Source organism: Castor canadensis, chromosome X, assembly GCF_047511655.1.
Source record: "Castor canadensis chromosome X, mCasCan1.hap1v2, whole genome shotgun sequence".
Lineage (NCBI taxonomy): Eukaryota > Metazoa > Chordata > Mammalia > Rodentia > Castoridae > Castor > Castor canadensis.
The window spans coordinates 146,076,068-146,087,907 of NC_133405.1; positions in this window are offsets into that span (position 1 = coordinate 146,076,068).

The window sequence follows — 11,840 nt, forward strand, 5'->3', positions numbered from 1 at the left end:
TCCCAAAAGACTTTGAAGTGTCTTTGCGGTCCCCTCCAGGGTTCTGCCTCCTGGGCTGGACCAACTCTCTTTGGTTACAGGTGACACTTTTGGAACCTGTGCCTAGGTTACTTTAAGAGGCTTTGTGAATGGCCGGGCATGGTGGCTCACGCCTGTAATCCCAGCTGCTCAGATTGTGGAGATCAGGAGGGTTCCCAGCCCAGGACAAGGAGCTAGTGAGACCCCATCTCAACTAATAAGCTGGGCATGGTGGTGTGTGGCTGTAATTCCAGCTACGTAGGAGGTGCAAATAGGATTATAGTCCTGGTGGCCCACGGCACAGTAACAAAAGCAAGAAAGAGCTGGGGTCCTGGCTCAAGTGATCGAGCACCTGCACAGCAAAAGCCAGGTCCTGAGTTCCAACTCTCGTATCCCCATATTGTAAAATGCAATTATCACAGTGAACCAATCTTAATTGGAAAGGTGGCCCTGGTCTAATCAGGTGAACGCTTCATGCCAAACAGCTTGGTTAGAATCGCAGAAGAACCTTGGCCAAGAGCCATCTTGGAAATGGGATCTACGATGTCCTTGTCACCGGACATCAACCACACCAACCATGTCACAATAAATGGTGCCGTTTAAAACCATCCTGTCTGTGCTCATTTATTCCAGCAGCCATAGTAAATCAATATGTCCCTTTATGTAAGTCCCGGTCATAAACACCAGGTGTTGGGGGCACAGGGACAGATGGGGCAAGTCCTTGTTTGTCATCAACACCCTCATTTTGTTGGGGGACACAGACCCCAAGATATGCGCATGAATTAAAAGGTGGGAAGTGTTTCCTGCATTAGCTTTCCAATGCTGTGACAAAATGCCAGAGAACTTTGAAAGAGGAAAGTTTTGCTTTGGGTGACAGTTTTAAAGGTCACCCCATGACCACTGGCCTCCATGGCTTTGGGCCATGCTGAGGTAGAACTTCATGGCTGAAGCAGATGGTAGAGCAAAGCTGCTCCCACCATGGTGGCTGGAAAGTGAAAAAGAAGGAGATAGAGGACCCAGTATCTCCTTTAATGAGGCCACGCCCCCAATGACCTCACTTCCTCCCACTTAACCCCACCCCTTGAAGGCTCCACTCAATAGTTCATTAAGCTATGAGTCCATAAATCTCCCTTGAAGGCCACGCCCCCAATGACCTCACTTCCTCCCACTTAACCCCACCCCTTGAAGGCTCCACTCAATAGTTCATTAAGCTATGAGTCCATAAATCTCCCTTGAAGGCCACGCCCCCAAATGACCTCACTTCCTCCCACTTAACCCCACCCCTTGAAGGCTCCACTCAACAGTTCATTAAGCTATGAGTCCATAAATCTCCCTTGAAGGCCACGCCCCCAATGACCTCACTTCCTCCCACCTAACCCCACCCCTTGAAGGCTCCACTCAACAGTTCATTAAGCTATGAGTCCATAAATCTCCCTTGAAGGCCACGCCCCCAAATGACCTCACTTCCTTCCACTGGGCCCCGCCTCCTGCAAGCTCCACCCAAAATGTCATTGAGCTATGAATCCATCAATCTCCCCTTGAAGGCCACGCCCCTTAGTAACCTCACTGCCTCTCTCTAGGCCCTGCCTCTTAAAGGGCCCATCACTTCCCAACAGCGTCCTCAAGTGGAAACCAAACTTCAACACAGGGGCTTTTGGGGGAATTCTGAACTATCCTACAATAAATGAACTCAAAGGCTAAGGGGTCAGGGAACAGACAGGGCTGGGGGAACTGCTGGGTGAGGAAGGTGATATTCACCATGCATTGGGAGAAGTGAGGGGGGTGGGGAAGAACATCAGAAGACGAAGGGAATTCACAAAGCGGAGGGTGTGGGGGTCACTTTTGGGGGAAGGTTGACATCGACTTGGTTTTGTGGGTTTTCTTGTCGGGACTCACTGGTCCTCCGGGTCCTGGGTGTGAAACTGGAGAATGAGGCGGGATTCGAACAGGCAGAGAGAATCCGGGGATTTGGGGATCATTGGGATCCCATGGGCATGGGGGGAGGGGATTGCCCTTGTCTGTCTGTCTGTCATTCTGTCATCCGTCATTGATCTATCCACCTCATCTATCTTCTACTCTGTGTCTATCATGTATTGATTACCTCTCATACATCTATGATCTATCTTCTATTTATAATCTGTCTTGTATCTATCAGTCATCCATCAGTCAGTCAATCAATTATCATCTATCAATCATCCATCTTCTAAGGCCGCCATATGCAATCCGGTCTCTTCATCCTCCATGCCCAACATGGGCGGCTCTCATCCTTCGGAGATAAGTCACAGGAGCCAGAGGTGGGAGTTGAACTTGTGCCTTCAATTTGCAAACCCTTGAAATCCAAGACAACAGGAATGGGGTCTTGGTTTATTTTCTCCTTTGTGGGCGTTGACAACACAGAGACCCGAATGGCAGTGCACACGGTGCCATTTTTGATGGGAAGCCAGTGGGTGACATCCATCCCAGAGCCATGTCCCTTTTCCTAAAAGGACACAGGCCTTCAGGGTCACCTCGGCTGATAAATACATATATCTATATGGGAACGGATTTGGGACTGGGGGAACACGTAGGAGACTGGCTCTCCTATCGACCCAAGAACTAATATGGCCGTGTCTTAGTATTTCAGGGACTCTCCGTATGGGTTTCCCTACAGGTTGCACTGCTCCCCATTCCTGCCAATGGTGGGAATTTTAATTATCCCCACGTCCTCGCCAGCATTTTTCATTATTTTATTTCTGGATGATGGCTATTTCCATTGGGGTGAGATTTAGGGTGGCATGTCTTTTACAGCCAAAGAGGTGCAGCTTTCCTTCATGGGTTGGTTGGCCATTTGGACTCCTGCTTTTGAGCACTGTCTGCTCGATTCCTTTGTTAGTGGGATTATTTGTAGCCAATGAATGGATTTTTTTTGCAGTGGAGTGTTATACAGCCACGAACAAGAACGGCATTACGTAATTTGCCAAAAAAAAAAAATGGATGGAATTGGAGGGCATCACGTTGGGTGAAAGAAGGCAGAGTCAAAAAGACAAATACTGATAGGTAGATGATCAATTGATAATAGGTAATAGATAATAGGTGATTGGTACAGGATGCATAAATAGATGACAGCTGATAAAGCTCAATGACAGATATTGATAACTATTTTCATTTGGGTCTATTGTTAATTTTTTTTTTAATCCCCAGATGAAAGGCAAAGTTGCACAACTGAGATGCCGGTGCGTCTTTGGGGCTCAGGTGAGCCAGGTGCAAAATCGTCCCCCACACTTACGCATTTTAAGATTTACTTCTTAGGGAAATAAAATCTGAGGCAAAATTATTTATTTTCCTTTTTTTTTTTTTTTTTGGAAATACAATTGAAACCCCGGGGTGTTGAAAATTCCTCCTTGACACCCGGCTTTGAGACCTGGGGCTGGGAAAGAGTAGAACTTGGTTACAATTAGGCTTTTTAAGGAAATCAACCACAAATCCTGGATGTGATTGACACCTGTGCCATGTCGTGACAGCGGCAAAAAAAAAATGTCACTTCGCCCTGTCCAGAAAATGAGGCAGGACACATTTTGTGCAGGTTAGCCAGAAAACAAATCACCAAAATAACCCCAAATAAAGCTCTGGAAAAACTCTTATTATGACGATCATAAAGTCGTACTACTATCCTGACATGAATGCGTGGACAGTTTTTTGAAATCCCCCAAAACACCTGAGGTCCTTTAGAATGTCCTGTTCCCTAAATCCAACATGACTCAGTCTCTGTCCCTACAGATTGACCTACTTTGGAAAATTCATGAGAATTAAATCCTATAAGGTCTTCTTTTTTTTTTTTTTTTTTTTTTCCTTTTGATTTAGGGGACCACAGGGAAATCCCAACTATTAAGATGAGGGCTCCCTCCCCTCCCGCATAAAAGCATGGTGTCTTATTCTGTCACATCCCAGAAAGCTCTGCCCTGTAGGAAGAGCTTTTTTAATTCCTGTAGGAATTATTAAAAAATTAAAAAATAGGATTTGCACACAAAAAGTAAGGATTTGCACAAACATGGCTTCCTCCACAGCCCTGTAGGAAATGAAGAACCCAAACTCCCGAGCTCAAATGCCCCAAGCAGTTCATTTATTTTAAGTGGCATTTTCCAAAGTTCCCAGCTTCTTCTCATTTCATTATTTTATCCTTTTTTAAGCAAACTTTTTGAGACATTTTTATGGAAGCTTCCATGTTCACAATTTTTTTTAAAAACCCGGTAAGTGAAAAAGCGAATAAAACTGATGTTTGTCTATTTTTCTCCACGGCTCATAGGAAATGCTCAGAAAATATTTACAAAATGAATAATTTCTCCGTCTGAAAAATATTCATAAAATAAATCTCTTCTGTCCAGGGCCCGTTTTTCTTCGGGGCTGTTTGACTTTTTGTTATTCACTTGCAAACCCTCTTTGCATATGGCGGCCGACCAGTCCTTTTCGCTTTGCTCTTAGTTCCTTTACTGATGACTTTTCCTGACTCTTTTGTAGCAAATTCCTGCAGAGAAATTGCTAAAATTTCGGTTCCTTTTTGGTTGGCGAAAAGCATTTTTTCCACCCCAAAACGACAAAGTTACTTTACAACCTGGTCTCAACCTCTTTTTAAACTAAATTTGGTTCTTTTAATTGCACTTATCCATTTCCACAGACCCAACTTCCTAAATACTCATGGTTTTTCTTTGTGTGGTGAAATACAGGGATTCTTTTTCTTCTTAAAACTATCATATTTTATAGTCAACATCCTGGGCACAGCAGCTATTCTGGCCTTTGTGACTTTGGTCCCCATGGGGAAGCAAACAAGGATGGCCTAGGTTTCTCAGTGCGCAACCTGTGAAACTGTCCAGGTCCAACACTGCCCATTTCTGCAGCTTCTAGCTGCTGTGGCTCCTGGGTGACCTGCCAGTCACCTCTGTCTGTGTCCCCCTGTCCCCCAGCTCATGATTCCCCACCCCCCAAGTGATCATTTTCAAATATGTGCAGCTGGGGACCTGTGGCCACCTCAGCCCCGCGTGGCGCCATGGAGTGAGGCCCGTGGAGAGGGCGATGGTGCCCTGCAAAGTCCAGCACGGAGGCCGGAGCGGTGTCGCCTGCACGGTGTTATTGTCGCAGCGGGAACTTTGCACGAATCTGTCCCCGGGACCTCAAGGCTTCTGGGTGTGAGGCAAGCTCACCCTCAAAACTTGGCCGTTTTCTTTGTACCAATTGGGTTTTGTGTGTGCACTCGGGGTGCACCTCTGGTGACATGTGTGTGCACTCGGGTGCACCTATGGTGGCATGTGTGTGCATGTGTGCATGCCCTAAGGTGACACCTCTGGTGACATATGTGTGCATGTGTGCACTTGGGATGCACCTATGGTGACATATGTGTGCATGTGTGCACTCGGGGTGCACCTCTGGTGACATGTGTGTGCATGTGTGCACTCAGGATGCACCTCTGGTGACATGTGTGTGCATGTGTGCATGCCCTAAGGTGACACCTCTGGTGACATGTGTGTGCATGTGTGCACTCGGGGTGCACCTCTGGTGACATGTGTGTGCATGTGTGCATGCCCTAAGGTGACACCTCTGGTGACATGTGTGTGCATGTGTGCATGCCCTAAGGTGACAGATAAACGATGGTGTGCGCATATATTGCATTGCAAGATGAGTCTGTGTGTCTGTGCATCCATCTGTGCTTATATGGACAAACATGCTCGCGTGTGCATGCAGCTGGCTGCACACACGTGTGCCTGTGGTGTCTGTATTCATGTGTTCAAAAATAAAAGTGCACATGGCGCACATGGCCGCACGCCCTCTGCTGCACGTCAGGTCAGGGCGTGGGGCCCCCAAACCCCAGCCCTGCAGCCCTCCCCACCCCTCCTTCCCCTCCCCTCCCCCACCGCCCCTTTCCCCTCCCCCACCTCCGTCCTTCCCCTCCCCTCCTTCCCCTCCCCTCCCCCATCCACTTCCCCTCCCCTCCCCCACCCCTCCTTCCCCCTCCCCTCCCCCACCCCTCCTTCCCCCTCCCCTCCCCCACCCCTCCCCTCCCCTCTCCCCTCCTTCCCCTCCCCTCCCCCACCCCCCTTCCCCTCCCCTCCCCCACCCCTCCTTCCCCCACCCCTCCTTCCCCTCCCCTCCCCCTTCCAGCGCCTGGGGCCGTTGCCACGGCAACCCGGGGGCGGGCCTCAGGGCGCAGCTGAGCTGCCCGTGCACCGGCCGCCCCCCTCGCGTCGTCCTGACACGTGTCAGGAGCCATTAGGGCCGCGAGCCGATTCCCATAAATTGAGAGATAATCAGGTCCTCGGTGGCCGCCGGACGGGGGTCGGCCCTGCACGGATAGGGCGGATGGGGGGGACTGGGGTGGAGGGCTTAGGGATGAGGCTCTGTTGACAGCAATTGGCACCCCGTGTTAATGAGCCCTCAAACCCCAAAGCTGTCCTCTAACCCCACCCCTCCACCCCAAAAGGATGTACGATATCTGCGTCTGAGCAATGCATCCTGTGCCCGTGTGCGCACGACCCTAGAACTGTGCCCTGTGCACACGACCCTAGAACTGTGCCCATGTGCGCACGACCCTAGAACTGTGCCCTGTGCACACGACCCTAGAACTGTGCCCTGTGCACACGACCCTAGAACTGTGCCCGTGTGCGCACGACCCTGTAAATGCAAGTGCCCGTGTGCACACGACCCTAAAACTGTGCCTTGTGCACACGACCCTAGAACTGTGCCAGTGTGCACACGACCCTAGAACTGTGCCAGTGTGCACACGACCCTAGAACTGTGCCCTGTGCACACGACCCTAGAACTGTGCCCATGTGCGCACGACCCTAGAACTGTGCCCTGTGCACACGACCCTAGAACTGTGCCCTGTGCACACGACCCTAGAACTGTGCCCGTGTGCGCACGACCCTGTAAATGCAAGTGCCCGTGTGCACACGACCCTAAAACTGTGCCTTGTGCACACGACCCTAGAACTGTGCCAGTGTGCACACGACCCTAGAACTGTGCCAGTGTGCACACGACCCTAGAACTGTGCCCTGTGCACACGACCCTAGAACTGTGCCAGTGTGCACACGACCCTAAAACTGTACCCTGTGCACACGACCCTAAAACTGTGCCTTGTGCACACGACCCTAAAACTGTGCCCTGTGCACACGACCCTAGAACTGTGCCCGTGTGCGCACGACCCTAAAACTGTACCCTGTGCACACGACCCTAAAACTGTGCCTTGTGCACACGACCCTAGAACTGTGCCAGTGTGCACACGACCCTAAAACTGTGCCCTGTGCACACGACCCTAGAACTGTGCCCGTGTGCGCACGACCCTGTAAATGCAAGTGCCCGTGTGCACACGACCCTAAAACTGTGCCCTGTGCACACGACCCTAGAACTGTGCCCTGTGCACACGACCCTAAAACTGTACCCTGTGCACACGACCCTAGAACTGTGCCCTGTGCACACGACCCTAGAACTGTGCCAGTGTGCACACGACCCTAAAACTGTACCCTGTGCACACGACCCTAAAACTATGCCCTGTGCACACGACCCTAAAACTGTGCCCTGTGCACACGACCCTAGAACTGTGCCCGTGTGCGCACGACCCTGTAAATGCAAGTGCCCGTGTGCACACGACCCTAAAACTGTGCCCTGTGCACACGACCCTAGAACTGTGCCCTGTGCACACGACCCTAAAACTGTACCCTGTGCACACGACCCTAAAACTGTGCCTTGTGCACACGACCCTAGAACTGTGCCAGTGTGCACACGACCCTAAAACTGTGCCCTGTGCACACGACCCTAGAACTGTGCCCGTGTGCGCACGACCCTGTAAATGCAAGTGCCCGTGTGCACACGACCCTAAAACTGTGCCCTGTGCACACGACCCTAGAACTGTGCCCTGTGCACACGACCCTAAAACTGTACCCTGTGCACACGACCCTAAAACTGTGCCTTGTGCACACGACCCTAGAACTGTGCCAGTGTGCACACGACCCTAAAACTGTGCCCTGTGCACACGACCCTAGAACTGTGCCCGTGTGCGCACGACCCTGTAAATGCAAGTGCCCGTGTGCACACGACCCTAAAACTGTGCCCTGTGCACACGACCCTAGAACTGTGCCCTGTGCACACGACCCTAAAACTGTACCCTGTGCACACGACCCTAGAACTGTGCCCTGTGCACACGACCCTAGAACTGTGCCAGTGTGCACACGACCCTAAAACTGTACCCTGTGCACACGACCCTAGAACTGTGCCCTGTGCGCACGACCCTGTAAATGCAAGTGCGCGTGTGCGCACGGCCACACAGGTGCGAGCATGGGGACGTGGGGTTCCTTGTAGGGTGAATTGTGGGTTCCCCGCTCCTGCAGGAGCTCGGGGGCTCATCAGCTGCAGAGGCTGAAACACGAGTCATTGAAATGGTCTGCAAACCCTACAAAGATGGGGCCAACTGGTGCCCCACACTTGCTTATATGGGAAAATGGGGGTTTGTACAGAAAATGATGCAATGGATCCTTTTGCATTGCTCAGTAAAATTTATGAATTAGTGAGTCACACAAGTTCATATAGCAAGTGACAAACCATATCAATCTAAGTAAAAAATATATAAAATTCGGAGGAGAAAATGCAATCTATGTGCAACATACGGATGTAATAAAAACTACAAGTTTGTGCACTGAATTATAGACATATAATCAAATATACACCTGTGGATAATAAAATGCACACATTTTAGATAATGAAAATATAATTTATATACCGTACAAGGCAGCAGATATATTTAGGTAAGGAATTACGCAAGCTTGTATATAAGTTGATACAATAAAAAAAGACATCTTCCTTAAAACGTTAGATTTGAGTTTATATCCATTTTACAAACGAAAAAAACGACATTTGCTATGCATTTCTGCATCAACGCACATACAAGATTACCTATTTTCTACAGCAAAATAAATAAATATCTATCACGGCGTGTATTAAATTGAATAATAAAAATCTGTGCTTGTACAGAATTCTTCGTATAAATCTATGCAATAAAATAAAACCCAAACGCAAATATCCATTTCCATGGCCTCAATATCCACGATCCTGTAATTATTTAAAAATGCGAATTTCGAACCCATACTTTCCGCAGCTGGGTCTTTTCCTAAATTTAATTTTCCGCCAAAACAAAGGCACAAGAAAGTCGCCCTTTTTTTTTTTTTTTCCCGCACACAGTCCTCTCTGTGGGAAATGACTATTTTTAAAATCAGTATTTTTTCCCAGCAAAATAAATAAATAAATAAACCTGGACTGCGGCTGCTGCCTTTTGGGGCTTGACAGCAAGACGCGGTGTTGAATAATATTGAGAAAATGTTGCTTTTCTCCTTTTTCAGCCCAAACTTGACAGTTTCTGGACAGATGAAGAACCAGTGTGCTTTGCGACGTGTTCCGAGTCTTTCTGATTTTTATTTTACCAAAATAAATAAATAAATAAACAAATAAGATATAAGGCCTAATTTTGCACCCACAAATGAACTGATGGACTCTATATGACTTTTCACTTTGCAAGTCTCCCGGAAACTTGCAAAGAACAAAAAAAACAGTGAAAAACAATGAAATCCCAAAAGTCTTGAGAGGATGTTGATTGCCCCAAACCAAAGTCCAAGTTCGCTGGGAAATTCGGGTGTAGCGACGTCGTGGGCCGAAAATTAGGATGTTAGGATTTTAAAAGGTAAACCCCACAAGCTTTTTACAAACAGACAGAAGCTCAATTTCTACCCCTAGAACCCCAAAAATCTCCTCCCGGTTTCCCACCTGACTCAGATGCTTGCAGGTTGCATGGGACCCCCAGATTCGTGGCATTGCAGAAAAATGCAAAATTAAAAATGCAAAAATAAGACCATATTTGGGACATTGCAGGAAAATGCAAAAAATAAAAAAAATGACCATATTTGAGACATTGCAGGAAAATGCAAAAAAAAAAAATGACCATATTTGGGACATTGCAGGAAAATGCAAAAATAAAAAGACCATATTTGGGACATTGCAGGAAAATGCAAAAAATAAAAAAAATGACCATATTTGGGACATTGCAGGAAAATGCAAAAAAAAAAAAAAAAGACCATATTTGGGACATTGCAGGAAAATGCAAAAAATAAAAAAAAGACCATATTTGGGACGTTTCAGGAAAATGCAAAAAAAAAAAATGACCATATTTGGGACATTGCAGGAAAATGCAAAAAAAAAAATGACCATATTTGGGACATTGCAGGAAAATGCAAAAATAAAAAAAAGACCATATTTGGGACATTGCAGGAAAATGCAAAAAATAAAAAAAAGACCATATTTGGGACGTTTCAGGAAAATGCAAAAAAAAAAAATGACCATATTTGGGACATTGCAGGAAAATGCAAAAAAAAAAATGACCATATTTGGGACATTGCAGGAAAATGCAAAAATAAAAAAAAGACCATATTTGGGACATTGCAGGAAAATGCAAAAAATAAAAAAATGACCATATTTGGGACATTGCAGGAAAATGCAAAAAAAAAAAAAAAAGACCATATTTGGGATATTGCAGGAAAATGCAAAAAATAAAAAAATGACCATATTTGGGACATTGCAGGAAAATGCAAAAATAAAAAAAAGACCATATTTGGGACATTGCAGGAAAATGCAAAGAAATGGTTTATTCTTAAACAAAAAAGACAATGCCCAACTTTTTTGCCTAAAGTAATCTATAAACTTAGTGGGATCCGAAATTTATTTTTCACATGGACAACACGTGACACCAAATAGAAAAGATAGATGGGAAATCCTAAGTTTAAAAAAAATTGTTTTTAAAGCCTACTAGGACGGATTCATTAAAAATCCCCCAGAGACCCACCTACGTCGCTTGAGGGATTTCTCAAGGGTGAAGTTATCTCGTCAAGTCCTCAGGGAACAACGGGGATGACTCAAGAACTGGCTGTGGCTACAAATTTACCCTAAAATAATTCCGGATGAGCAAAGAATTAGGGTGGGAAGGGGGACAACAAAAAAGGGCCTTTCAGAGCTGGGATACACGTGCAAAGAACATGGATCAAGTTCAATAAATCTGGGTCACAAAACCATGCATGGTGACACCAGAGGGACAGCGAGACAACGATTGGCCAAAAAAAAAATACATGGACAACAATGTCGGCTTTCAGGACAAAGAGGCCTGACGTTTGCAGGGAGGGAAAAAATTGGTAAAAAACGGGTCATTGCTTTTCAGAAAAAGAGATTAAAGGTTTAGTAAAACCAGGGAGTCACAAGTGACCCATAGCCTCGCATGGGAGAAATACAATTTGCAAAACCACACCCAAATTGAAGGCCATCTTGTGCCTTGCAGGTGACAGCACCCGGATTTGGGGAACTTGGAGCTCCAAGAACCTAAATGTGCACACGTCCCGTGAGGAAGTGCCAGGCAAGCTGCACACTTGAACCCTTTCTTCTCTCTGGTGGCTCCCGCGGGTCACAGAAATGGACACATCAAGGACGGCACCTTTGATGGCCCTCATGGCAACATCAAAAAATCAAGGACGTCCTCTCCTAGGGAGGCAGGTGCTGTTCCTGGTGTGGAACTCAGGCAGCCATGAAAACAGAAGGCCCCCTGCACATTGCATTTGAACCTCTACGTGCATAGCTCAGCGTTCACAGCAAATGTGCAAAAACAAAAAAAAGAAAGCGGTCCTTGTCATCGTCCTCAGAACTGATTTGTCCCCTGCATGCACCCAACGAAGACCCCTTAATGACCTTTTGCACACTGCCCTGAGGGCGCCATGACCCTAAGGCTGCATTATCCCCTGAGCTGATCCTCAGTGTCACCTTGTCATTGC